Source organism: Dromiciops gliroides, chromosome 1, assembly GCF_019393635.1.
Source record: "Dromiciops gliroides isolate mDroGli1 chromosome 1, mDroGli1.pri, whole genome shotgun sequence".
Classification (NCBI taxonomy): Eukaryota; Metazoa; Chordata; class Mammalia; order Microbiotheria; family Microbiotheriidae; genus Dromiciops; species Dromiciops gliroides.
In genome coordinates, this window is record NC_057861.1 from 23195948 (window position 1) to 23223648 (window position 27701).

At 40.3% G+C, this 27701-nt stretch overlaps 1 protein-coding gene and 1 pseudogene across 3 annotated transcripts in view; one reads left to right on the plus strand and one right to left on the minus strand.

Moving 5' to 3' along the window:
* MED13L (mediator complex subunit 13L) overlaps positions 1-27701 on the plus strand; it is a 428665-nt gene that overhangs the window by 43309 nt on the left and 357655 nt on the right. The gene's annotated exons all lie outside the window — the stretch shown is intronic.
* Positions 17583-18078, minus strand: LOC122743486 (annotated as a pseudogene).

Genomic DNA, 27701 nt, shown 5'->3' on the forward strand with positions numbered 1-27701 from the left:
GAGCATCAAAGACAGGACTGAACCCAAGTTCTCCAACTGTACAGCTGCCACTCTTGCTATTGCACCTTGCTGTCTCCCTCCATAAGGAGTGGTGAATAAGAAAGGAAGCCTTGCTGGTTTGATGTGTTCAAGTGACATGCTTCCTTTGGGACTGAAGTACCACACTTCATGTACGGTATAGCTTGGGAAGTGGAGATGATAAAAAAACAAAACAAAACAGTGTTTTGTATGCTTTCCAAGTTCGTGAATGTCATGAGTTGTGTGAGTATTTTTTCTTCAGGTTGATTATAGAATTTGGAGATAAAGTAGACACACTTTCCACTTTATTTTAGAGTTTTCAGCACTTAGAATCATAGAATGTTAGACTCTAATGTTCACCTTGTCCAACCCTCTCATCTTACAGCTGAAGAAACTGAGGTCCCCAAAGATGAAGTAATTTACCTAAGATCATCACCTAGTTACTATAGAATAAGTAAAAAAATGAAATCGTGTCACATCTGAAAATGTTTCCTTTGATTGTAGGAAAATATAGTGGTAAATGGCTAATGGTTATGCTTAAAAAAAAAGAAAAGAAAATTTTATTTTCTAGATTGTTATATCTTGAGTTTAGATTAAAGCTTAAACCTACATTTAAGCTACATTTTAGCATAAATATTTAACTTGGAATATAAATGCCGAGTATAAATGAAAGTATGAAGTTTTATTTGTGCACTCTGTGCCTTTTTGCTTATTGATCATCCCTGGTTGAAGAAAGTGTGAGGAACCAGTCAGCATGACTTGTTAGTTACATCCCTAAATTTCTTGAGGGAGATGTGTGAAAATAATACTTTTCTGTTACTGTATTGATAGATAGGGTAGTGAATTTGAACACTAGTGTTTAGAGAGAGGGAGAGAGAGCACTGATCTTGAGTTTGTCTGCAGGACCGTAGAACATTTAATTAAATGGGCATGTCGTGTTAGCATTTTGTACTATGAATTAAAGTTACAGCATCAGCTAAGAGTATTTTTTTTTAGCAACTTTAGTGTTTGTTTTTAAGAAGCTGAATCTACAGGTAGATTTGTTCTTAAATGAATGGTAATACTCCAAAATAATAGGCTATATGTGGTCAGTCTCAGTAGTTTAATACATATATTATGTATTAACAGATTGAAAACTCTCACATAGGTCATACTGGACAGATAATACTTTTTCTTGTATGTCTGTAAGGCAGGGGCTGTGACACCATAGTGCTAAGTAAGAGTGTTGGATTTGGGAACCAGGGCCCAGTCAGGATCTTGGGCTTGTCAGATTACCCTTTGGAGCCTCAGTTTCCTCATCTTAAAAATAAAGGGGTTGAACTAGATCACCTTAAGGTCTCTTTAGACACCAAATTTGTTAACCAAAAGAACTCTGATTTTATGGGCAATTTTTTCCTGTGTTTTTAGGTATTTTACATTTTAATTGTTATGCTCTTTGTTGAGACTTTTGGAGATGATTTAATGTAACAGTGCCCAAATTTCTGGAATAATTGTACCAAAAGCACACAGAAGCTGTAATTTTAGAACACTTTATTCATTTCTTAGTTGTTACCTTAGACCTATGAAATCTTACATTTAAATTTTAATATTTCAATTTTTTTGACCTCTACAGTTAAGGTTTGTGGGGTTTTTTTTGTGTTTTTTTTTTTTTTGTGGGGCAATTGGGGTTAAGTGACTTGCCCAGGGTCACACAGCTAGTAAGTGTTAAGTGTCTGAGGCCAGATTTGAACTCGGGTACTCCTGAATCCAGGGCTGGTGCTCTATCCACTGCGCCATCTAGCTGCCCCAACAGTTAAGTTTTAACAAAGGAATACATACATTTTAGTCAGTTGATTGAGCCACTTGTTCCTATTCCTAGCTTAATAATCAGTCATACACCTAAAAGTAATAAATTCACAATGCTCAAATAAGGGGATCATTTAATCATCTGCCTTTTTATTAATTGGACTTATCACATTATACTTGTAATTTCTTTTGCCATTTTTATGGATTCTTGGTTTCATTAGCGTATGGGCCCATCTGCACTGACACAGACCAGAGATGCTCTGATGGTTTTTTGTTTTTTTAATCATGCCCTCCTCGTCCACGCCTGACTATAAATCCTCTATAAAGTGCTAGAGGTTTTCTCCCTTTCTCTGAATAATTTTGGGGTATCAGTGTACTGATGGAGCTGCTGTCTGTCTGCTATCTTTTGTTTTTGCCATGCCAAGCAACATCTGCCACTGCCTGTCCTCTGCCTGTCACTGGGATCCAGGTACCAAAGGGATGCAGTCTGTGTCCTCTAGGAGTTTGTTTACATTCACCTGGAGGATGTAGCCTCAAGATAGTCACAGATTGGGGGCGAGAAGTCACTTAGCCCAGCAGCAATGTGGAAAGTCTTTTTTTCTTTCTTTCTTTTTGGTGATGCAGTTGGGGTTAACTGACTTGCCCAGGGTCACACAGCTAATAAGTGTCAAGTGTCTGAGGCCGGATTTGAATTCAGGTCTTCCTGAATCCAGGGCCGGTGCTCTATCCACTGCGCCAACCAGCTGCCCCAATGTGGAAAGACCTTTGAAGGAGGCAGCACTTGAACTGAGCTTTTGGGGAAGTGAAGGGTTCCAAGAGGTTGATGTGAAGAGGAGAGAATATTCCAGGGATGAGGGACAGCTTGTGCAAAAAAATGATGGTGAGAAATTAAATATCATGTCAGGGGGACAGAAGAACACCAGTTTTATCGGGGTGTAAATTATGTGATGATGAGTGATATGTAATCATTTTGAAGAAACTGACTGGATCCAGCATAGGAGGGCTTTAAATGCCAAACAAAGGATCTTCTATTTCATTCTCAAGGCCTGGAGAGCCACGGGGACTTCTTGAAGAGGTGAGTAATAGGGTTGCAGGAATTTGGTGGCTGTGTGGAGGATGCACAGGAAGGGAGGAGAATGAATGAATGACTCACTAAGCATTAGGAAACACTTGTTATGCATTGCTGATACTTCCCTGTGGAGCTTACACAAGAATGGGGGAGCTAGAAGTAGGGTGGTGTGTATAGTTTCAAAATGGCCATGAAGTCCCTGCTTGTGAGCAAGGGCAGGGGAAGGCTCCTCTGCAAGGAGGGTGAGGGTGAGGGTGAGGGTGAGGGTGAGGGTGAGGGTGAGGCCAGCCAGAGTGCTGGGGGTGGAAATTGGAAATTGCCTGTAAGTTAGTGATTCGGTTCTAGGCTAGAGGGCCTGGATGAATTAGGGAGCTATTGCAATTGTTCAGGAGAGAGGTGATGAGGAGCCTGTTTCTGGTGATTGTTGTGAGTTGAGGGAAGAAGATGAATGTGAGAAATGCTGAAGGATGTACAATTGACACATCTTGGGAACACTAGATAGAAGGGCTGCTAGGTGATACTGACCCCAAAGTTGGGAGAATGTGAGTTCCTCTCACCTCAGACACTTATGAGCTGTGTGACCCTGCCTAAGGCACTTAACCCCACTCTTTGCCTTTAAAGAAACATCCGGGCCATCTCCAGTCATCTTGATCTATATCTTGTCACTTCGCCCAGATGGTTCTGGAGGAGAGAGTGAAGTTGGCAGCTTTGCACAGCCCTCCCTCACTTAAATCCAATTCACTGCAAGTCATGAACTTCACCCCAATGTCACGGTCCTCTTTGGGAATGAAGGACAAACAACAACAAGATATGGGAGATGAAATTTAGAATAAATGATCAGCAATAGTTATTAGTCAGTAAACATTATATCGATAGATAGGGTGGTGAATTTGTGCCTACTTTGTGTCAGGTACTGTCCTAAGTGCTGGCAATTTAAAAGAAAAGGCAGAAGATACTGCTTGCCCTCAAGGAACTCACAGTCCAATGGGGAAACAACCAGCAAGCAAATATGCATAAACAAGTTATATACCGTATAATTAGGAATGAGTAAGGGAGAGAAGGCACTAGGAATAAGAATACTGAAAGGTTTCCTGTAGAAGATGGGATTTTAGTAGGCACTAAAAGGAAGCCAGGGAAGGCAGAGATGAGGAAAGACAGCATTCCAGGCATTGGGAACAGGTAGAGAAAATGCCCAAAGCTGAGAGCTGTCTTGTTTGGGGAACAGGAAAGAGCCAGTATTTGAAGAATATGTGGTAGGAAGTGGGAGTACGGTATAAGAAGACTAAAAAGAGGGCAAGGGGGGTAGATTGTGGAAGAATTTGAATGCCAAAAAGATTTTGTATTTTATTCTGGAAGCAATAGGGAGCCATTGGAGTTATTGAATAGAGGTGTGACATGGTTGGACCTATGCTTAAGGAAAATCACTTTGGTTACTGAATAGAAGGTGGATTGGAGTGGGGAGAGACTGAGGACAGACCCATCATCAAGTTATTGCAATAGTCTGAGCATGAGGTAATGAGGGTGTGCACCTGAGTGCTGGCAATATCCAAAGAGAGAAGGGGGTGTATTTTAGAAATGTTGTGAAGGTGAAATTGACAGACCTTGGCAACACATTGTATATGGAGTGTATGTGTGAAAGAGAGTGAGGGTGACACCTACCTTGGGAGTCTATGGGACTGGGAGGATGGTGTGATGGTAAGGGGGAGTTAGGAGAGAAGCTGTTTTAGAAAAGATGAGTTTTGTTTTCAGTTGTTGACTTTGGGATGCCTGTGGAACAATGGAAATATCTTGCAGGCCTTTGGAGTTGTGTGACCATAACTTAGGGAAGAAGAAGAATGACTTCGTATGTAGATTAGTTAATCTTCTGAAGTTTTCTGAGGATAGAAGAGAATCAAGGTGAAGAAGCACATTCAAAAAGGATGAATAAATGAAAAAAACATTTATTGATCACTTACTTTGTGCCAAGTACTAGGCTAAGTGCTTTTGATAACAGATAAAAAAAAGACAGTCCCTATTCTCAAAGGAGCTCCTATTTTAATGGGTGTGATAGCACGTTATAGGAAGTTTCCAATGGAAGGGTCCCATGATCCTTAAGGTGCAGTGGCTAATCAAATTCATGCATCATCTGTAATGTTATTTACACTGATCAAATTATGCTGTACTATTGATACTAAAGACTTTGGTGGCAAGAGCCTTCTTTTCTAGGTCTCTATTAGTTGTGGCTACAACACCTGCAGAAGCAATTTCCAGGCCATTAGGCTGTGAGTTCCTTGAGATCAGGGACTGCTTTTTCCTAGTCCTTAACACAGTGCCTGGCACACAATAGATACTTAATAAATGTTAGTCAACTGACAGCATCTCTCTAAGGGTTCTCAGGGTGATGACTGAAAGGCTTGGATTCTGGCTGTCCCAGGAGTTTTGGGGCTTGCCAACCCATTGGTGACAGCTGGTTAGCAGTTGGTATTGGCAGACAGGGCAAGGTAAGTAAGAACAGATAAGGGGAACAAGAAAATGGTTAAGCAAACTGATAGAATACATTGGGGAGGAGACAAATTGCTTGTAAAAAGTCTTAACTTTTTAAAATTAAAAATTAGATAAAAATTTAACTAGGTGCTTAGGGTTTAACTAGGTGCTTAGGGTGTAAATGCCTGTGAATAGGTATAGTAAATACGTTATAAAATAAGGCTGAAAATCGCACTGTTCTATGTTAGGGAACATTGTGCCTCAAGTGTGAGATGTTCATATTCCTTTCACTGCTGAGTAGCTCTTATTAGTAGGCTGCAGGATGATCTTTCTCCTGGCGGAGAAGGTAAATGACTGGTAGGACATCTCTCCATTCTCCAGGCTATTAGGAGATGGAGGGTTCCTTAAGGAAATATAGGCAAGGTTTTAGTGGCAAAATCTGCTTGGGAAGGATGAGAGACTTAAGCACCTCCATGGATCCAGATGACAGAATTGCAGTCTGTTACAGAGGAGAAATGCAAGGAAAAAGGACCAACAGATTGGGAGCTCTTCTAAAGAGAACTAGGCCCTCAGGTAGAATCAGCTGCTTGTTCTCCCCAGAATGATTTGGAATATCCACAGAAACTCTGAAGTAATCATTTCATAAGGGGCAGAGGAAGAAGAACAATAGTACATGATGATTCCCTTCTTGAGGTACTAGACAACTCTTTGTTGACCTGCTAAGAGGAGAAGGGTCTTCTTTTTCTTGGGGGTATATATCTAAGACATAACAGAAATAAATGGATGACAGCTACCCTCTGATGAGTCATATGGGCATCAGTGACACTTCATTAACAGCCTAAAAAGCATTTTCAATGCGTCTGAAGTCTCAGACAAAACAAACCTAAAGAACAGAAGGACACAGATTGTTTTCCTCACTTTTGACCACTGAAGGTAGGTGGTATAGAAGTGAACACCTTGTCTAAGAAGGGGGTGTCTGAGAATGGGATTTGGATTTCTGGATGACATCTTATGATATAGGGTCAAACAGGTTAGTCAGAGATGAGGTAGATTTTGAAGTTTGGTGAGAATTTATTTGCTGGTATCTTGGACATCTAATCACAAGGATTTTAAACTTAAAAAGGATTGGGGAGGAAGAAGAATCTATGTATATCCAAGTTATATTTTACTCTAGTGAGTAGCTACACAAATGGAAGAATAGCATTTGGGACACTGATCAATTCACAGGAGACCAAATATAAGAGGTGGAGGACCCTTCAGTTATCCAGACATCTGATGAAGCTCTGTCAAAAACACAGCAGATAATAACTTCTTGACTTGTTTTAATGATAATTCCGGTCTTCAAAAGGTGGAGAAGCAGACAGGGGGACTCATAATCTAGATTTGATTCTCTTTAACACAGAGGAACTGACCACCCCACTATCTGGCTAGGGAAAATAGATTTCAAAGTGTCTAAAGGAAAAAAAAGGTGGGATCCCATGGAGTAAAATTTTTCAAGGGCACTGAGCCACAAAAGTCTGGATGATGCTCAGGAAGTAAAATTTGAGCACACAAAAAAACCCCAATTCCAATGGAGAAATGGTTCGTCTGAAGAGACAAGCATGGATGCAAAGGGAAATCACCCAACCAATCACTTTACATTAAAAGAAGAAATATACAGAAGCCAGAAGCCAGGCTAGATGATGGAAAAAAGAATGTGAGTTTGGCATAGTCCTGTAAAAATAGGCTGAGAAAAGCTAGAAGTTAGAATGATCTGAAACATAAAGAAAGCTAGGGATACCCAAAAGGTTTTCTTAAAGCCGTATTGGTAGAAAAGGGAATATCAAAGAAGGGACAAGGCCTTTGCTTAGAGTAGATGAAGAAGTGATGATAACTAATAAGAGAGAAAAGGCAGACCATCTCCACTCTCATTTTCTGTTTTTTCAGCAAAGGAGAATGATTGCAATGTATTTACATTTGACAGAACAAAAGTGATTAACAGAGAATTGATAACCAAAATAAGTAATGATATATAGTAAGAGAGCACCTATCTTCTCTAGATGAATTCAGATCACCTGGGCCAGATGAACTATGTCCTTAAGTTTGAAAGAATTGACTGTTGTGGTCACTGGGCTGCTGTTAGTGATATTTGAAAGATCTTGGAAAATGGGAGAGATGCCATGAGATTAGAGAAGGGCAGATATTTCCCCAAATTTCAGAAAGAGAACATAGTCTGAAAATCATGACATAGTGAACTTGAGTTTAATTCCTGGGAAGATTCTAGAACAGAATATTAAAGAGATGCTTGGTGAACATCTAGGATGGCAAATGGTGATTATAGAGAGCCAGCATGTCTTCATCAAGAACAGATCATGTGGGACTTGGGGAGTGCTGTTGATACTGTTTGCCTAGGTTTTAACAAGGCTTTTGATAAAGCATCTCATACTCTTCTTGTGGAAAAGATGGAGAGTTTTGCAGTAGATGATAGTACAGTAAGATCCGTGCATTTGAAACGGTTAAATGGTTCTCACCATTTCAGTGGTTCTCACTAGTGTGACAGGACGTTTCCAGTGGAGCATCCAGGCATTTCTGTGTGGCCCTGTGCTGTTTAATTTTTTTTTCTTTTCTTTTTGCGGGACAATGAGGGTTAAGTGACTTGCCCAGGGTCACACAGCTAGTAAGTGTCAAGTGTCTGAGGCTAGATTTGAACTCAGGTTCTCCTGAATCCAGGGCCTGTGCTTTATCCACTGTACCACCTAGCCACCCCACTGTTTAACATTTTTATCAGTGATTTGGATAAAACCAAAGAGGATATTCTTAAATTTGCAAATGATATGGTGCTTGGAGAGAGAACTAAGTATATAATTGAATCAGGAATCTGTGATCTTGATAGGCTAAAACATTCAGCTAAATCTAACAAGGTAAAACTCAATGGGTGTAAATATGAAGTCTTTCACTTGAGTAAAAAACAACCAACCACCTCACAAATGTAGGATGGGAGGGGGAGGCAGACACGAACAGCACTTCTGAAAAATAGAGTAGGCTGCAAGTTCAGCATGAGCCGAGCAGTATGATGCAGCAGCCCCCGAAGCTAATGAAATGTTGGACTTCATGAAGAGAGGCATGGCTTCCCAGAATTGCCGTATGTCTCCTTCACATCACTCTTGTCAGACCTCGTCTGGAGTTCAGTGTTTCTGGACACTGTGGTTTAAGTAGAATATTGATAAGCTTGAGAGTGTCCAGAAGAGAATAGCCTGTATGGCCAAGGGCCTGGAGTCCATGCCATATGAAGAGTTCCATGCTGAGTCTGGAGAAGAGAAGATTAAGGGAGACATGATAACTGCCTTCAAATATTTGAAGGGATGGTATGTGGAAGAGGACTAGCCACAGTGGCAGGGGGATGGGGGAGGAGGCAGAGGAAAGTATTGGGGTAGTTACAAAGAGGGAAATTTGAGGTCAGGAAAACAGTTCCAACAATTAAAGCTGAGTTCTAACAATTACAGACTTTCTAGAGAGGTGAAATTTGACATCCTACAATCAACTGTTAAGGCAGTCCTGAAAATGGGTGGATTATCTTTCCCAGGTTGTAAGTGGGGGAGCAAGGTCTGGACGATTTCATCCCTGAGGTATGGCTACCAATATGAGCTTCCCAACTCTTTTTCATATGTATGTTCTCTAAAAATGTATCCCATGCTACTTTGGAAAGGGAAGGGCCTTCTGAAGTTTACTTATTTTCTTATGTTTCTTCTGTCCTTGCTTGCCTCAGTTTCCTCATCTGTAAAATGAGCTGGAGAAGGAAATGGCAAACCACATCAGTATCTTTGCCAAGAAAACCCCAAATGGTGTCACAAAGAGTCGGACGTGACTGAGCAACAAGAACAAAAACCCACCACCACACTTCTTTCTCTTTCTACTCTTCCCCCTCCCTCCATTTCTCTTTCCATTGACCTTGGGATTATGTGAAATTTTGGATTCTCCTGAGATCCAAGATTGTGGTGTTTTGTAACACAGCTATATTCTCTGGGAGAATACTGGAGGTAAAAGAATGGGCTTTTGTGACAAGTCAGTTTAGGATCTTTGAAAGTCCTGTGGAATTTCCAAGTGTTATCTGCCCAGTTCAATCTCTTTCTCTTACTCTATTCTCTACCTGGCTCCTTGTCCAGAGACTTGGCCTGCCCCAGGTACATATGCTGATGGCCAAAGCTTCAAGACTGCATTGAGCCCCAGCTCAGGCTGTAATACTTTTTCATCCACTTTCTATTTCCTGAGTAGATGGCTGGCCTTATCTTTTTCAGTTTTCTGTGCAATTCACTGAGGGTTCTCTGTAGTGTCTGGGTTTCAGTAAGATTAGTCCAGTATCATGTTTTTTTTTTTTTTTTTTTTTTTTAGTGAGGCAATTGGGGTTAAGTGACTTGCCCAGGGTCACACAGCTAGTAAGTGTTAAGTGTCTGAGGCCGGACTTGAACTCAGGTACTCCTGACTCCAGGGCCAGTGCTCTATCCACTGCACCATCTAGCTGCCCCCAGTATCATTTGAAAATGGACCATTTGGAGAACTTCTCAATCAATAGTGAATATATACATATATATACATACACATATATATGTATATATACATACATATAAAAAATTCTGCACTGGACACCTGATTATTTTGTCAGGCTTTTTTTTTTGTTGTTGTTTTATTACATTTGTTTTTAAAATTTCTTTTTCTTGTACTATGTAAACATAAGAAAATATTTCTATATACAAGTAACAGAAAAGAGTTTTATATGAAACTGAACTTCTGTTACATAAAGCTTTTTTTAAAAGTTAGTACTAAATTTAATATGAGAACAAAGTAAGTGCCTTGGTTGTCTTTGTCCCTGTCTGCTCTCTTCTGAACGTTTTAAAGGTTTCCCTGACATTCTTTTCTCTTTTTATTTCTACATCTAACCTTCCTTTTGTCAACAACCAACAAGAATTTATGTAGAACCTACTATACATCTGACATATGCTATGGCCTGAGGATAGAAATTTAAAGAAGTTTGCCTAGAAAAGAGCCTATATTCCATTGAGTATAAGAAGTATTTATGTGTTTATAAGATAAATATCCAGATAATACAAGGGGATACAAAGTAGTCAAATACAGGGTAGTCTTGGAGGAGGGCTCTAGCATTTGGGTGGAGGGAATCAGAAGAAATTTCATATAGAAAATAGTGTTTGAGCTCTCTTAAAGACTGAAGAAGGCTTGCATTCTGGGAATGGGCACTAGCCAATGTATAGGCACAGGGTTGGGAGGTAGAGTATGCGGGGGAGTGAGGTCCAGTGAGCCTGGCTTCAGGGTGTGAAGGGCTTTTACAGTTACAGGCCATTCCTTTATCCTGGAAGCAATGAGGGGGTGGGGCATTGTGGTTTTTTGAGGAGGAGAGTGATAAGGGAGGGACACCATTTAGGAGGCTGCTGCAGCAATTGGAAGGAGAGGTGATGAGAGCCTGGGCTCAGGTAGAAGTCAGATCTGAGAGATGCTGTGGGGCTTGAATGACCGTCCTTAGGATTCAGAGTCCAGCCCATCATTTTAGAATTGTTGAGAGTTAGGACAAAGTAGCACATTGGTCATTTCATGTAGGTGAGGGAAGGGCAGGGCCCCAGGCTTTCTAGCCTCCTTTAAGCTGATACTGTGATTTTCTCTGTATCCTCTTAGCACTTTCTTTGGACTAAATGCTTGCTACAAACTAACGACTCTTTGAGCCATAGTTGCTGAGACTTTTCTTTCTGTTTCACATTGGTTTTTTTGTTTTTGTTTTTGTTTTTTTAGTGAGTCAATTGGGGTTAAGTGACTTGCCCAGAGTCACACAGCTAGTAAGTGTTAAGTGTCTGAGGCCAGATTTGAACTCAGGTCCTCCTGACTCCAGGGCCAGTGCTCTATCCACTGCGCCACCTAGCTGCCCCTTGTTTCACACTGTTTTGAGATTGTTCTTAGCATTGAACTGAGCAGGTTTTCAGTATTGCTACACTCTTAGTGCAAGGACCTCTTTCCTGATGCTGTCCTCATCATCTCAGCTGCCACCACCACTACCACAGATGTGCTTAAGAACTGTTGTTATTATCTCCTTGGTATGGCAGGGAATCTGTTGGAGATCCTCAGCAGTTGTTGAGCACCCTTAGTGGCACAGCATTCAGTATCTGTTTTTGACTGGCTATTTTTCTACCTACCCCTGGTGGGTTTTTTCCCCACTTGGTTGCCCAGAAGGTACAGACTTGGCCTTTTTGTGGTTGTCATTTTTCTTAAATTCCTCTCCAGTGTAAGGGGCTAAAATTCTAGCTATACTGTCTAAAATATCTAATGAGTGGTCGCCAATAAATTATAAGCTTTAGCAAGAGTTAGGCTTTTAAACATTGATTAAGGAGAATGAGAATTTGGTGAAGAGAGAGAGAGAAAGGCCTAGCTTCATCTATCTATCAAAGGGAGAGCACATCTTTAGCTCCACTCTCAACTAGAGCCCTGACCAAAAAAAAAAAAAAACCCGCAAGAGCGCCAGCCTTGCCCCCTCTTCCTCCCACAAGCAAAGATCACTTCCTGACGCCAAAGAAAAGCCACATGTCTTGCCCTCAGGCGCCTTCTCCTCATGGCAGAACTTTCCTACAGTAAGTCTCCAGCAGGTGGCATCATTCCAGTCGTTACACCAGGTTACAGAGTGCTGTTTCTTTAGTTTATTGGGCTTCCCCCCCTCTGGAGAACTCATAGTTGGAAAAGTACCATATTAGAAGATAGAAACTTATAGTCTCTATTCCATTAACTGTGTAAACTTGCTATGTTATCTCTCTGGGCCTCAATGACTTTATCAGTAAAATGGACATAGTACCATTAAATTCAATAAGCATTTATTAAGTGTCTGTTTTAAAAAATTCTATTTATTTCATTAATATTTCTCAATGACATGTAAAATTTTAAAAAAATGAGTTCCAAATCTTGCTCTCCCCATTGAAAAGGCAAGCAAGTTGATTTTGATTATATATGTGAGGTCATGTAAAACATATTTCCATATTGGTCATGTTGCAAAAGAAAACACAAAATTAAACAGTTCAACAAAAAAGAAAAGAAAGTTAAAAAAAGTGCTTCAATCTGCATTCAGAGTTTGTCAGTTCTCTCTCTGGAGGTGGATGTCATTTTTCATCATGGGTCCTTTGGAATTATCTTGGATCATTGTCTTGATGACAATAGCTAAGTCTTTCACAGTTGATGATCCTTACAGTATGGCTTTGTATGGTGTTCTCTTGATTCTGTTCACTTCACTTTGCATCAGTTCATTTAAGTCTTCCCAGGTTCTTTCTGAAACCATCCTACTTGTCATTTCTTATAGCACAATAGTATTCCATCACAATCATATACCACAACATTTTCATTCATTCCCCAATTGATGGGAATCCCCTCAATGTCTAATTCTTTGCTACCACAAAAAGAGGTGCTGTAAATATTTTTGTTATGTATGGGTCTTTTCTCCTTTTCTTTGATCTCTTTGGGATATAGACCTAGTAGTGATATTTCTTGTTCAAAGGATATATGCACAGTTTTGTAGCCATTTGGGCATAGTTCCAAATTTTTCTCCAGGATGGTTAGACTAGTTCACAACTCCACCAACAGTTCATTAGTGTCTCAATTTTTCCACATCCCTTCCAAAATTTTTCATTTTCCTTTTCTGTCATATTAGCCAATCTGATAGCTATAAGGTGGTATCTTAGACTTGCTTTAATTTGCATTTCTCTAATCCATAGTGATTTAGAGCATTTTTTCATGTGACTATTGATAGCTTTGATTTCTTTTTCTGAAAACTGCCTGTTTATATCCTTTGATCATTTATCAACTGGGGAATGGATCCAATTTTTATAAATTTTTCATTTGCCTATATATTTGAGAAATGACTTTTGTCAGAGAAACTAGCTACATTTTTTCCTGCAGTTTCCTCCTCCTCCTCCTCCTCCTCCTCCTCCTCCTCCTCCTCCTCCTTCTTCTTTTTTTTGTGGGGCAATGGGGGTTAAGTGACTTGTCCAGGGTCACACAGCTAGTAAGTGTCAAGGGTCTGAGGCCGGATTTGAACTCAGGTACTCCTGAATCCAGGGCTGGTGCTTTATCCACTGCGCCACCTAGCTGCTCCCCTGCAGTTTCCTTCTAATTTTGCCTGCATTGATTTTGTTTGTGGAAAACAATTTTCATTTTGTGCCATTAAAACTAATACTAATTACTAATTAATTAATTAATTAATAGTAATCTATTTTACTTCCCACAATCCCCTCTATCTCTTGTTTGGACATAAACTCTTCCCTTGTTCATAGATCTGACTGGTACATTTTCCCATGCTCCCATAATTTACCTATTTGTTTGTTTTGCAGTGAGGATTAAGTGACTTGCCTAGGGTCACACAGCTAGTAAGTGTCAAGTGTCTGAGGCTAGATTTGAACTCAGGTCCTCCTGAATCCAGGGCCGGTGCTTTATCCACTGCAGCACCACCTAGCGGCCCCCCTAGAATTTACTTATGATATCACTCTTTATGTCCAATTCCAGTATGAGATGTTGGTATACGCCTAGTTTCTGTTAGTTATACTTACTTTCCAGTTTTCCCAGCAATTTGTCAGATGGTTTATTTCAAAAGTTTGGATCTTTAGATTTATGGTCATTTTTCACTATGTCTTGTGTACTTCATCTATTCCACTTACCCATCATTCTGTTTCTTAGTACCTCATTTTTTTTTAATGTAATAAACATTTTTATTTATAGTTTGGGTTTCCAATTTTTATCCCTTCTTTCCTCCCTCCCTTTCCCCCTCCCTGAGGCGGCAAGCAATCAGATATGGGTTATACATGTATGATTATGTAAAACATGACCATATTTGTCATTTTGCACAAGAAAACTTGAATAAAAAAAAATGAAAGTTAAAAATAGCCTGCTTCAGTCTGTTCCATCAATATCAGTGCTTTCTTTGGAGGTGGATAGTATGTTTCATCAGTAGTCCTTTGGGATTGTCTTGGGTCATTGTATTGTTGAGAATAGTCAAGTCATTCAGTTTTTCATAAAACGATATCGCTGTTTTTGTGCACAGTGTTTCCTTGGTTCTGCTCACTTTACTGTACATCATTTTATACATGTCTTTCCAGGCCTTTCTGAAGTCATCCTGCTTGTCATTTCTTATAGCACAATAATATTCCATCACCATCATATACCATTTCTTGTTTAACCATTCCCAAGTTGATGGGCATTCCTTTGATTTCCAATTCTTAGCCACCACAAAAAGAGCTGCAATAAATATTTTTGTACAAATGGGTCTTTTTCTCTTTTGGGGTATGTCTTTGGGATATAAACCTAGCAGGGGTATTGTTGGATCAAAGGGTATGCACAGTTCTATAGCCCTTTGGGCATAGTTCCAAATTACTCTTCAAAATGGTTGGATCTTTTCACAACTCCACCAACAGTGAATTAGTGTCCCAGCTTTCCCACATCCCTTCCAACATCCAATATTTTCTGTTTTTGTTATATTTGCCACTCTGATAGTACTTGATTGTTTTGATGATTACCTCTTTGTATTATAGTTTGAAATCTGGAACTGCTAGACCACCATAATATTTTCTTTCATTGATTCCTTTGATATTCTTGACATTTTGTTCTTCCAGATGAATTTTATTACTATTTTTTCTAGCTCTTATAAAATAATCCTTTGATTGATATGGCACTTGGTAAATTGACTTAGGTAGAATGATCATTTTTGTTATATTGGCCTACCCATGAAGAATTAATATTTCTCCAGTTGTTTAAATCTGTCTTTATTTTTGTGGAAAGTGTTTTGTAATTATGTTCATATAACCTCTGGGTTTGTCTTGGCAAGTAGATTCCCAAGTATTTTATACTGTCTGCATTTATTTTAAATGAATTTTCTCTATCTCTTCCTGTTGGGTTTTGCTGATAGTATATAGAAATGCTGATGATTTATGTAGGTTTATTTTCTATTTTACAATTTTGCTGAAATTCTTAATTGTTTCAACTTGTTTTTTCAACTGGATTCTCTAGGTTTCTCTAAGTATATCCTCATATCATCTGCAGAGGGATAGTTTTGTTTCCTCATTGACTATTTTCATTCCTTCAATGTCTTTTTCTTGTCTTACTGTTAAAACTACCATTTCCAGTACAATATTAAATAATAGTGATTATAATGGACATCCTTGCTTCACTCCTGATCTTATTGGAAAGGCTTCAGGTTTATCCCAGTTACCGATAATACTTGTAGGTAGATACCACTTATCATCTTAAGAAAGGCACCATTGGTTCCTATGCTTTCTAGTGTTTTTTTTTTTTTTTAGTGAGGCATTTGGGGTTAAGTGACTTGCCCAGGGTCACACAGCTAGTAAGTGTTAAGTGTCTGAGGACGGATTTGAACTCAGGTACTCCTGACTCCAAGGCCAGTGCTCTATTCACTGCGCCATCTAGCTGCCCATTTCTAGTGTTTTTAATAGGAATGGGGTTGTATTTTGTCAAAGGCTTCCCCCCCCCCATCTATTGATATATTATGTGATTTTTGTTGTTATTGTTACTGATATGGTCAATTATGTTGATAGTTTTCCTAATGTTGAATCAGCCCTGCATTCCTAGTATGAATTCCACCTGTTAATAGTGTATGATCTTGGTGATATATTGCTGTAATCTCCTTACTAGTATTTTTTTTTTTATATTTTTGCATCAATATTCACTAAGGAAATTGGTCTATAGTTTTTCTTTCTCTGTTTTTGCTCTCCCTGGTTTAGGTATCAAAACCATATTTGTATGATAATAGGAGTTCGGTAGTAATACTTCTTTACCTATTTTTTTTTCAAATAGTTTATATAGTATTGGCATTGATTATTCCATAAATGTTTCTGTAGGATTCACTTGTGAATCCATCTGGTCCTGGGGATTTTTTCTTAGGGAGCTCACTGATGGCTTGTTCAATTTTGTCTTTTTGACGTATTGAAATATTGAATTGAAGTATTCTATTTTCTCTTCTGTTAATCTGGGCAGTTTATATTTTTGTAAATATTCATCCAGTTCACTTAGGTTGTCAGTTTAACTGACATATAATTGAGCAGAATAACTCCTAATAATTGTTTTAATTTCATCTTCATTAGTGGTGAATTTGCCTTTTTCATTTTTTTGAATTACTAATTTGGTTTTTATCTATTAAAAAAAAAAACAAATTAACCAGTGGTTTATCTATTTTATTGTTTTTTTCCTCCCATAAAACCAGTTCCTAGTTTTATTTATTAGTTTACCAGTTGGTTTTTTTATTTTTATACTTTCAGTTTAATTAATCTCTCCTTTGATTTTCAGGATGTCCATTTTGGTGTTTAGTTGGGGATTTAAAATTTGTTCTTTTTCTAGTTTTCCAATCCATTAACCTGCTCTTTCTTTTATTGATGTGTACATTTAGACACACAAATTTTCCCTTAACAATTGCATTGGCTGCATCATGCAAATTTTGAATGTTATCTCATTGTTGTTATTTTCTTTAATGAAAGTATTGATTGTTTCTATGATTTGTTCTTTGATCCACTCTTTTTTTTTTAGGATTAGATTATTCAGTTTGCAATTAGCTTTTAATCATGGTGCAGGTCCCTTTATTAAATATAATTTTATTGTATTATGGTCTAAAAATGATGCATTTAATACTTCTGTTTTTCTGCATTTTGGTTGTGAGGTTTTAATGCCCTGACACATGGCCAGTTTTTGTGAAGGTGCCAGGTACATTTGAGGAAGAAAGTATACTTTCTTTTCTTTTTTTCTTTTTCTCAGGGGGAAAATCACTATTTTCAGTTTCTTCCAAAAATGTAAAAATGTCTAGAAATACTTAATTCAGTTTCTGAATAAGATCATTTCATTACCATCTGCCCCACTCGGAAGGGCCAAGAAAAGGAAAATCTTCCACTCCCTTGGCCCATTCCCACCGCCCCACTCTCACACCCGTCTCCCTATATGAGGGTGAAAAAAGCCTAGGGCAAAGAGGTCTGGGGGTGGGGGAGGAAGTCTGGTTTGTGCTGGGGCAATATCCCATCCTAGATATTGGGACCTCAGAATGGGGCTTCTTCTGGGGGGTGGGGTGGGGAAAGAGCACCAGGGTTCTTCCTCTTTGTCCCTAAGACCTAGTCCAGCCCCAATTCTCTTGCAGATGCGAAGTTAAGAAAACCGTTTAAAAAACCCACTTTTGAAACATCCAGGAGAAATAGGCCTATGTGAGTAGGAGGGAGAGACAACTGTGATCCCTTGCTGGTTATGGCCTCCCCTGCTGCTTCTTGGTAGGCAGAATGGGCAGCAGTTCTGGGTCCCTGTCTTCACTCTCATCCTCTTGGGAGAGATCACTGTTCTCCACAGACACAGTCTGGTGCCTCCCAGTAACGTGCACAGGGCCAGAGCTGGACGGCCACTGGTGGCTGGAGCGGGAAGTCCCCAAGCCTGAGCACAGGCTGGCAGGACAGTTTTGGGTTGGCCACTGGCTCAGCAATCTCCTCATCATCACTGTTTCTGGCCACCACCTCCGCAGTGTTGCACTGCTCCTTAGCATCTTCTGTGAGGCCGAGCACGGCCAGTGCTAGCACATGCTCCATATTGTCCTCCTCTGCTTCGAAGGCGTGGGACCTAGCCTGCCCAGACAGCTCACAACCGAAGAAGGTGTCCATGGCCTAGGCCCCGCAACCTCAAGTCTTCCAGGCCCCCCGCCTGGGCCGGCTTTCTTGTGCCTGGAACCAGGTGGCTGAGGCAGCGGCCATGCTTCAGGGACCTCTCCCTGTACTCCTTTCAAGTGCTTGTTTGTTTGTTTTTGTTGGTGTTCAGTTGGTGTCTGGTGGCACTGTGGATAGAGCAATGGCCCTGAAGTTGGAAGGACCGGAGTTCAAATCTCATCCCAGACACTTACTAGATATGTGAACCTGGGCAGGTTACTTAATGTGTCATTTAAAATTCTAAATGTGGGTTCTAATCTGTCCCCCCAGTTTTTTGGGGGAAACTGGCTAAAATCACTGATAAACGAATTTAGGTTTTTTTTAACGGTTTATTAAAAGATAGTAAAAGAAAGATTGGGAACAGATTTCTTATAGCATGGAAATCCTCGCTTTCCTAAACTCTCACCTGAAGTCCTCCACCAAGCCGATGTCTCCAACCAAAAGAGAGAAAAAGCCCTCTGTCAGTCTCAGCTTCTTACTTTGCATCCTCCTCCCAGAAATGGGAGGCTCCTCAAGTTGATTGGCTGGTAGGTTTGATAGACAGCACCCATGAGCAAACATCACTTCCTGACACCAAGGACCTGACTGCATGTCTTGCCCTCAGATGCCTTCTCCTCATGGTGGAGCTTTCCTACAGTAACTCCCCAGCAGATGGCGTCACTCCAGTCATTACATTAACTCCAATTGCCTTAAGAAAAAGAAAAATAACAGAAAACATCTAGGGCTATCTCTACTCATCCTATATATCTTGCCCCACTGGACCCAGATGTCTCTGGAGGAGAGAGTGAGACTGGTGACTTTGCACAGCCTTCCCTCTCTTAAATCCAATTCACTGCAAGTCATGACATCGCCCTGATGTCAGGGTCCTCTTTAAGAATGAATGGGGGGCAGCTAGATGGTGCAGTGGATAGAGCACTGGCCCTGGAGTCAGGAGTACCTGAGTTCAAATCCGGCCTCAGACACTTGACACTTACTAGCGGTGTGACCCTGGGCAAGTCACTTAACCCCCATTACCGCCCCCCCCCAAAAAAAAGAATGAATGAAGCGGGGCAGCTAGGTGGCACAGTGGATAGAGCACCGGCCCTGGAATCAGGAGGACCTGAGATCAAATCCGGCCTCAGACACTTAACACTTACTAGCTGTGTGACCCTGGGCACTTCACCCCAATTGCCTCACTTAAAAAGAAAAGTCATAGAAGAATGAATGAAGCAAAGAGGGTGAAGTGACTTGCCCAAGGTCATTCAGCTAGGAAGTGTCTGAAGCAATATTTGAACTCAGGAAGAGGAGTCTTCTTGACTTCAGGCCCAGCACTCTATCTACTGCACCACCTAGCTGCCTGTTTTGTAGAAAGCATTTTGTATTGAAGACATAGACACAAATGAAAGATCTTGTCTTTTGGCAATTTACATTTTACTAATGTTGGGTGTGGGAAGGGGCTCAGATGTATACCTCCCCTATTCCCCTGAGATAACTCAATATCAAAGAAAGTTATTGGCAGCTCCAGGGTTAAAGAGATTGAATTTATTTTTCTTTCTTTCTTTCTTTCTTTCTTTCTTTCTTTCTTTCTTTCTTTCTTTCTTTCTTTCTTTCTTTCTTCCTTCCTTCCTTCCTTCCTTCCTTCCTTCCTTCCTTCCTTCCTTCCTTCCTTCCTTCCTTCCTTCCTTCCTTCCTTCCTTCCTTCCTTCCTTCCTTCCTTCCTTCCTTCCTTCCTTCCTTCCTTCCATGAGGCAATTGGGGTTAAGTGACTTGCCCAAGGTCACACAGCTAGTAAGTGTTAAGTGACTGAGGCTGGATTTGAACTCAGGTTCTCCTGAATCCAGGGCCTGTGCTCTATCCACTGCGCCACCTAGCTGCCCTGATTGAATTTATTTAAAGGAGACTTATTTACAGGGGGGTCAATGTCTGGGATGGCTGGTAGATGTTATGTAAATTCCCGTTTAGCTCCTCCCCAACCTTCCCCGATATTTATACATATAGAAAGCCTTCTTTGTCTGTGCAAGCTCAAATCAGAGGTATAGGGGCATGTGTGCAGGTTGACTGGTTAAAAGTTTTGGGACTTCCTCATGCTTGACTAGCTCATACTGTATGCATCTTAAGTGCAGCACCTTATTTGGGTATTTCATTTTATTTGTCTTGGATTGCACACTCTACCTCTATTTCTCTGGGAAACTATTGATAAGGACGGGCTAATGATATGGTAGTGTGCCTAAAAGATGCGCATGTACACATACCTCCCCTTAGGTAATGGCGTGAATAGGGTCAGATTTTTCCTTGTGGGACCTGGCCAAACAGCTAAAGCCATGGTACCTTACAATTGAGGAGAGACAACGTGTGAATTGGAGAAAGAAGGAAGCACTCAGGGATGACACTTAGGCTGAGTTTGAAGGGAAGCTGAGATTTCAGAGATGAGGTGAGCAAGAGAGTGCCCACAGCAATAGGACATGGAGGGTCCTGTCTAGGGATCAGCACGGAGGCCAGGGTGGCCTGAACGTTAGAATGCCTGAAGGGTGTTTACGATGCCCCAGGAGCTTCTAGAAAGGCAAACTAGAGCTCAATTGTTAAGGACTTTCTAGGTCAAGCAGAGGAGTTCACATGCATGTCAAGGTCCAATGTATGTTTCAGGAAGGTCATTTTGGCGGTTATAAAAGGTGAAATGGAGAACTTTGAGGCTGGGAGAATCTTTCAATAATCCAGGCAGGAGGTGTCAGGGACCGTGTCAGGGACCATCTAGGCCAGTCCATTTGTGAAAATAATCCCCAGTGTAACATTCATGAAGTGGTCATCCAGTTTCTGCTTGATGATTTCCATTGGGAAATCCATTACCTCTGGAGGCAGACTTTGGCCATCGATAATTGCTGTTTAATTATCACTGATAATTATTACCACTGATAATAAGCCTAAATTTGCCTCAGTGCAACTTTTACTCACTGCTCCTGGTTTACTGTTTGGAGCCAAACAAAAATCTGCTGATGAGGTGGGAGGGAGAGGTGAGGGGAAAGAACAACAGTTGCAGAGATTTGATATGTCAAGGGGAATTCTCAGAAGGCACTTAGGAAGAAGTAGGAACTGTTGAAGAGAGGAACACATGCAAGGGGAAACAGTTTAGGCAAGAGAAGGGATGATGCCCCTGGGGTATGTTATCCTTAGGTGGAGAGTGGTACCAAAGACAGCCATGGGGACGATACTTATAGGGGACAAAATGGGGTCCGGACAGTTCTCATTTTCCCCAATCTTGAGTCGAAGGGATTAGGCATGCCCAAGGCCTAATGACCAGATCAGCCCCACAAAGGCAGGAGTTTGGAGGGGTATTAGTGATTGATCATGGGTGGGGGGAGCCTGGGCTCAGGTCCTGATAAACTTATTAGGCAGCCCCATGGTGGTAGGGAAGGACCCAGATAATAAAGAGGCAGAATTGTGATGCTCACCATGTATGACCCCTAGACTAGGGTGGTCCTACATTGTTCTTTCCCATTTATGTTTTTGGAAACATTATGTGTATTGTGTTTTGTTGTTTGTTTAAAATTTTAATTAATATATATTGGTCAGGTATTTTGATTTGTCATGTTTTCTGAGAGATCTGTGATTTTGAAGATGTCTGCATCCTATCTTCAAGGTTAATGACTTTGGCTAATGTATAGATTGTTTGCTCTTTGAACATTGTAGCCTTTTGCTTCCACCCCCCCCCCCCCCCATTTTCCTCCACTTAAGAATTTTTGTGTTCTAAATCTATTGATCTCTTTTTTCCTTCTTTGAAAAAACTCTCCATTTTTGTGATATGTTAAATGACATTAATTAATTTTTTTCTCTTATGGATTTCATTTCTCTGTTGAAGAATTCTGGAATTTCTTGTTATTGTTCCACACATCCTCTCTTGAAATTCCAAAGGATTCTGTATTTAATCAAGCATTGGTTCTCTTTTCCTTTTTTTGCGGGGAGAGGTAATGTTTATACTTTTTTAGGATTTAGTACCTATTCCTTTTAATTTTAGAATCCCCTCTCTGGATTTATCTGTTTGTTCTCTGGGTTTTTGTTGAGTTTTTCTCCTTTTAAAAATTTTGGAATTTCAGTCGCTCCCCTCTCCCCCTCTCTACATTTCCATCACTCATCTTTTGACTTCTTTCTGGTTGGATAACTCTGTGCTAAGTTGCAGAGCTGCCTAAGTCTCCTTTGACCTTGAGTGATTTAATGCTGACCAGCCTGGAGCCTAACCTAGGTAGCCTTGGTGTGATCAATACTGTCCCCAGCTGGTTTTTAGTCTTCTTTTCTTTCAGGTCTGATGCCGCCACTCACTCTGGCTTTTGTCTTTTCTTTTTCTGACTAAGCCGAATCAACATTTGCTGACTTTTGCAATGAAATGTAGGGAAGTTGTTCTCAACTTTTTCTATAGCCTTTGGAATCCCTAACCACAGGCAGCATGCTTCCTCCCCTTACCTCTCATCCTACATGGTTGGGCTGAATTAGTTAGTGCCTTCAGAGGCAGGCAGAGGGTGAGGGATATTAACAAAATCTCTAAAACAGGAGGGGATCCCAATGTGGGACCCAAACACAAATTTAGATGGGGAGGGGGGCTAAATGGAGACTTTAAAGATTAGCATTTTGTAAAGTTAATTTACATAGATTTTATCTTTTTTTTTGGGGGGGAAATGCTGTCCTTTTTGTCCCGTGGCTTTAACTGTAATAGCTCTATATTGGGCACATGGTTTATTTTCGGGGGAGAACATAAGAATACCAGGGGACCGGACCATTCAGGCTCTTTACCTGTCATTTGTAGCTCTAGCTACATGAGTAGCCCATTGCCTCTTCTTATCAAACATTTCCTCAATTATATTTTTTACACTTTCTCTTTTTTGAAATTTCCTCTTTGGAGCTGGCTCAGATCCTGTCTACTTTGCTGCCTCTACACCTCTTTGTTGCTCTTTATGTGATATTAATTTTCAGTTCTTTGAAGATTGCTTTGTTTCATGTCTTGGCTATGTAAGAACACCAGTAGAATGTTGGTATCAAAACATAGACCTTTGTTTCTGGAAGAAGTTTGGGGTCATAGAAGGAGCGTGGCAGTTTCTCAGAGGTGTCCAATTTGCTTTCTTCCTCTTGTTTAAGTAGGGACTAACTCATTATCCACTTGTACTGTGTATCCCAGAGATATACATACTGATGGACAAGCTCTGTAGGCCGTCCATTTAACCACATGTTATAATTTGGGCGGCAGACATTCTTCATCTGCTTTGTTTTTTCTACGTGGATGGTCAGGCCAGACTCCTTTGAGTCATTACGAATCTCTTCCAGGAGGATTTGTAGTGCTTGGAAGACTTGATGCAAATAGCACCATGTCACCAGCAAACAGGAACATCCACAGGGAATCCCTTTTAAATTTGGATTTTATACAAACCTCCTCCATTACAGTGATATTTGAATACTTTTGGTGAGCATACAGCATTGGGTTTTATGCCTTACTTGATGTTTAATGTCACAGTGGTTGTTGAACAAGGCTATTTCTGTTACATCTTTGAAGGAAATTTGAATGATTTTGATGTATGGGTAGGAGTTATTTTGTGGGAAGGATTCTTTTAACATAGCGTTTTGTTTTTATCAAATCAAATGTTTTTTTTTTAAATTGACAAATTATAACCCAGGAGGATCTTGTATTTTCTATATATTCCACCAAATGCTAGAAAATAAAGGATGTAGTCCATGGTAAAAGATCTCTTGCAAAAACCTGTCCCTACTGCCTCCATTGAGTATGCTCTCAATGCATATCCTCATGAATCTCACAAAGACTGTGTATACTTGGGAAGATAGACATATGATGTTTTCAGCTGCCCTTTTTTAAGTATTAATAAGGCATGAGATTATCACCATGTCTTTAGTATCTATTCCTTCTGCAGTTAATCTTCTGAATTCATTCTTTTATACTCTCAGAATTCTGCAGCTTCCAGCCCAGATTTCATTTTATGTATGCTTGGGCCAATTTGGCTGCTTTTCCTAGCTTTTTTCACTTTAGTGCCATTTCTACCTTCTCTGTAAGTCCACCTGGGACTGTGGTATTAGAGTCTAAGTGTGGCAGTTGTATTGTTCTTGAAGGTGAAAATATGTCAAGATATTTTGCAGATCTTTTCCATTTTTTGTCTGCTTTCTTCCTATTTTTATTCTTAAATGCCCACAGGTTAACTTTGCTTATTAGTTGGTTCTTTTGTCAAACTTTCTAAAAGCTATATTTTACTCCACTTACCCTCTCGAACTTTGTAAAATAAAGTTTCTTACAATCATTGCTTTTTTTCATGCCGTTGAGGAAGCTGTGCTACTTCAGTGGACCTTACTGTCCTCACTTGTAAAGTGAAGGAGAATGGCTAGGTAACTACCAAGGTCCCTTCTAGCTCCAATTCTGTGATCCTGTGATTTTGGGGAGAAGATTTTGCAAAGAAGTTTATTCTAAGCTGGTGTTGTTTCTGGCTGCTTATCTCTTGCCACATGGCAAATACATAAGATTTTTGTTGACTAAGTTTTTTTTTTCAGGAGATTTTTTTTTGGGTGGTTCTTGTTATAGTGGCTGATTTACATTGGTTAAACTAATGAATAAATTATTAACATTGGTGCCTCTTATCTTTTCTGTTCATTACTCATTTTTCATTATTAATTATTTGGTCAAATACTTCAAGTTTGAGGGTTTTTTTTCAGTTATATGACAGGTTATTGGTTTGACTATAGTGAAATAACTGATTCAAGAATGACTTTGCCACATCAATAATGAAGCTTTTCTTCTCTATTATAATCAATTTCATTTTTTTAGTGTTATTCAATGCCATTGAGTCTTTTCTAGAATAAAGTATTTGTGAAATAAAGGTTTTAAGCTTCTGGGTGATACAAAAGTCTTTAGCCTCTGTTACTCTTTCTTCTTAGCCCATACTTTCTATATGTTCCATCCATTCCTATTCATTTGGCAGAAATAAAGCAAATGAAATATTGGTTGTAGAAGTTGCTCTAATAGGATTTAGCTTTGGAAGGGACTTTAGGGAAAATCTAAAGTCAACCACTTCAGGTAAGGAACCTGAGCCCCAGAGAAGTTAAATGAAAATTACCCCCTCCCATTTTGCCTCCCCAGTCTGTTATATCATTCACTTTCCAGTGACTTCACAGCCTTTTTTACACCTTAATTTTGTTGAATACAGTAACCAAATCGTTATCCGCTTTTTGTTTAACTGGAAAATTATAAAAATAAGTCACTTCTTTAAAATACTGTCTGCTTTTTGATATGAAACATGTATCTCTTTTTGAGTTGTTAATCATATTTATTTAAGGTTACATTGAACAGCAGGAGTACGCTTTGAACACTACTTGGCTTTTTCAGACTTATGATTTATTTGCCCGTAGCTGGCTACCTCAGCAAACAACAAATGCTTATTGGGCACCTATTATGTTTAAGCCTATGCTGACATCTGGGATTGTAGAGAGCAGTTGCCTCTATGAAGGAAAGAGTTTACAGTTTAATTGGTAGAATATGACTTGTATAGAGGTAACTGCTATACACATTAAATTACGTGAAGGGGAGTAATGTGAGATAAGGCTGAAAACGTGAATTTTGGTTTAGGAGGCCTTTTATCTGCTTCTAAGTGGTCAGCCTTCTCCAGCTTGAACACCATGCTGCGATGTCATCTACCCCAGGATCAGAGCCCCAGTGACCTGAGACTCCTGGATTTTTATCTCTCTCTCACAGCCTTATGAGGTGAAGCAAGCAGTGTTTAGAACTCTGCACTAGGAGCTTCAACCGGCCATTTGAAACCAAAGCACTTTTGGAGCCTCTGGTAAAAGATGCCCAGGGAATGAATAAATGCACAGGGGAAGGAGATTGACATTCTCCCTTACTAAAGAATCAGTTCATTTCAGAGCTCCCCAAAAGAAGGTGGCCAGAACACTGAGTGGGCGCCTCCGGTGTCTGGATTTATTTTGGCTTTGTGTATTGCCCTGTATCTGTGTTTGGCAGGTGCACCAGGAGAAGTGCATGGGCTTGGTGGAGTTCTTATGCAGAAGAGAATGAAAGCAGCATGACAGGTAGTCTGTCCTGCCAGAACTTGGTTGCTGGAAAGTTGGCTAGGATCCTGTGCTGCTAAGAGCAAAGCAATAAAGTGAAGCTCAAAGGATCAGAACCATTTCATATGGTTGAGACCTGAAAGGTTTTTTTAACCCTTTGTGTGAAAGGTGGAGAAACTGAGACTTGGAGAAGTGAACAGAACTGTCTGTGGGTCAGAAAGTCAACATCAATGGTTTAGAGCTGGAAAGTACTTTAGAATTCATCCAGGCCACAGCAAGTCTGAGACTAGGAGTTTCATGTGTTCTATAGACCTAGAGGTAACTGGTGTCTTGGCAGAGGCTCTCAGACACCTCCTAGCTCTGAGACTTTGGGTGAGTCATTTAACCTCAAGCTGCTTCAGCTTATTCATCTGTAGAATGAGGATGATAATAAGAGCACCTACCTCTCAGTATTGTCGTGAGTATAAAATGAGATAGTATTTGTGAAGTGCTTTGCAAATGTTAAAGTGCTAATATAAATGGTAGCTATTATTATCATTATTCTTAATTGTTAGCTAGCTTTTCTTTCTTCCTTCCATAACCACAGACTGTACCTTTAGTCCTGAGAATTGGGGGGGGGGGGCTGGGCAGTGAGGGCTAAGTGACTTGCCTAGGGTCACACAGCTAGTAAGTGTCAAGTGTCTGAGGCTGGATTTGAACTCAGGTCCTCCTGAATCCAGGGCTGGTGCTTTATCCACTGTGCCACCTAGCTGCCCCCAACCCTGAGAATTCTTCTTGACAGATTGTATGCTATTGGTCACAAGGGAACTGGATGAGAGATGCATGGGTCAATGAAAATTAATTGCTACTAATGGAAAAGGTACTTTAAAGCTTTTGGCTTGGTGATTTTAAGTTAGAAGCATCTTCTTTACAGAAGACAGGACATTAAAACACTGATATAAATAAATCCAAATCAGATTTATGTTGTTGGAGATATCTTCTATTTATCCTCAGATTCTACCATCCTCCCAGGCTCTTCAGCTGAAAGCCTAGGAGTCATCCTGGACTCTTCACTATGCCCCATATCCAAGCTTTACCAAGGCCTGTTGATTTCATCTCTGTACTATCTCTCATATACACCTCCTTGCCTCTGACACTTTACTGCTCTAGTGCAGGCCTCCTCACACCTAGACTTTTGCAGTAGCTGCCCACGGGTCTGTCTGCCCCAAGTCTCTAGCCACCAAAGGGATCTGACTGAGTCAAACTCTGCTTCACTCAATAAACTCCAGTGGCTCCCTATGTCTCCATGATTAAATATAAAATCCTTTGTTTTGGGGCAGCTCGGTGGCGCAGTGGATAAAGCACCGGTCCAGGATTCAGGAGGACCTGACTTCAAATCCAGCCTCAGGCACTTGACACTTACTAGCTGTGTGACCCTGGTCAAATCACTTAACCCTCATTGCCAATAATAATAATAATAATAATTTAAAAATCCTTTGGTGTTCAAAGCCCTTCATAACCCAGTCCATTCCTACCTTTCCAGTCTTCCTACACCTCATATCCCCAACATGTTTTGATCTAGTGACACTTGACCCTCTGATATGAACAAGACTCTCCGTCTCTTGTTCTTCCGTCATGTCTGACTCTGTCACCCTATTTGGGATTTT